The sequence below is a fragment of the Eublepharis macularius genome, chromosome 1 (assembly GCF_028583425.1).
Source record: "Eublepharis macularius isolate TG4126 chromosome 1, MPM_Emac_v1.0, whole genome shotgun sequence".
NCBI classification, from domain to species: domain Eukaryota; kingdom Metazoa; phylum Chordata; class Lepidosauria; order Squamata; family Eublepharidae; genus Eublepharis; species Eublepharis macularius.
The window spans coordinates 17580677-17582495 of NC_072790.1; positions in this window are offsets into that span (position 1 = coordinate 17580677).

Below are 1819 nucleotides of genomic sequence, written 5' to 3' on the forward strand. Positions count from 1 at the left end.
CCCTCGGACCCCCTCCCCCTTCCTTCTCCGCAGCTCCCAAACGCCCCAAAGCGCAAATCGAACGTTCGCCTCTCTGCCTCCCATCCAGGCCAGCCGCTTCGACCAATCAGCGTTCGCGGAAGCTGAACTGGATACATTGAGAGCGCGTCTCAGCCAATCAGGAGCCGCCTTGGTCGCTTCTGTTGCGCCTGCTTGGAATGTTGGCCCCGCTCTGGGAACGGGCTGAGATGAGTGCCTCGGTCTTGCCTGCTCCGTTTCGGGGGCAGGCCGGCGGGTGGGGGGTGCGCGCTGGCTCGTTTGTATAGGGAGCGATGCCACCCTCCCCCCCGCTCAAGAGAAAGGGACGGGGGCCCTGGCACAGCCCCCCTTCTGTCCCGTTGCATAGTGATCAGAAGGAGCGGGACTTGCATGCGTACATGCATGGGTGCATGGGAGCATAGATGAATTCGACTTCCTCGCCCCTTTCAGAGTGACGCCAGGGAAGCGAAAGCATCGCCCACTTTTCAGGCTCATGCGAGCCAGCGCTACTTCCAGATGGGAATGAAGTACTAGGAGACAATCACGGTAAAGGAATGAAACAACACCCAAGAATAAATTCACCATGATAAATCTAAATCACAAGAGTGTGTAACACTATATATTGCAAAATACTGTACACAATTTATAGAAAATTCGAGCAATACTGCATACTGCATTTTATATATATATCACGTCAGCCCTTGGCAGGTAGAATCCCCCAGTTCTCCACAGCAGACACGCAGGTGTATTGGTTGAAGAAACTTTATTAGAGATCCATCAAGTTCAAGGTGCTCAGACAAGTGCATTGGCAGAAGTGACCTAACTGGGGTCGGTAGTGTTGGTTATAGGGAACGTTCCCGCCATCAGGATAAGGGCCGTTAAAGTTTTTGGGCATGAAAGAGCCAGGGGGGTTGCCAGGGAAGAGCGAGGTTTAGACTAGACAGAACAAAGAATGAAATCATCTCAGTTCCCAAGATACATTTCAAGATGGCCGCAACCGGCCTTCAAGGACACTTGCTGGAGGCAGCGGGGAAAGAGAAAGTAAATACTTGTGAGATAACCTGCTGTCTTAACACCAATAAGAAACTTCTCATGCCCTCAGAGGACCGGTACAGAACACAGAATACCTTCGTGGCAGATATGCAGACAGGCATATATGACATATCATTTGTGTAAAATTATTCTCAGTATGGTTTCGTTCTTTTATCGTGATTCTCTCCTAGTACTTCATTCCCATCTAGAAGCTGGCAATAAATCCACCGTGAAAACAAAATAACAGAGTGGGTCTACGGACAAAAGTATGTCTATGGACATTAACTATTTACTCCTCACTGAACAGGAACAAGAGTTTTGAGAAGAACTGTGTTTATTTTGATTCTTTGAACCTTGTGGGGGGGGAGTAGGGGGGAGAAAGAATAGATTTTTGTATTCATTGGTAGTAAGATTTAGAAGATGGTGGGTGTTTTTTTTTTGCCCGAATGATGTTCTAATTGGAATCTTGGTGCAGACTTATTACTTTGTTTATATGAGAAGAATTTTTGCACAAATGATACATACTATGGTATGCATTCTTTGCTTTAATTTTCTATAAATTTTGTACACTATTTTGCAATACATAGTTACTTGTTGTTACTCTTGTTACTTAGTTTTCCCAGTGGATTTATTCTCATTATTGTTTAGCTCCCAGATGAAGCCTGGAGATATCCCGGAATGACAACCTATCTGCAGGGGGCAAAGATCAGTTCCCCTGGAGAAAATGGCTGCTTTGGAGGATGGACTCTATGGCATTATACCGTTCTGA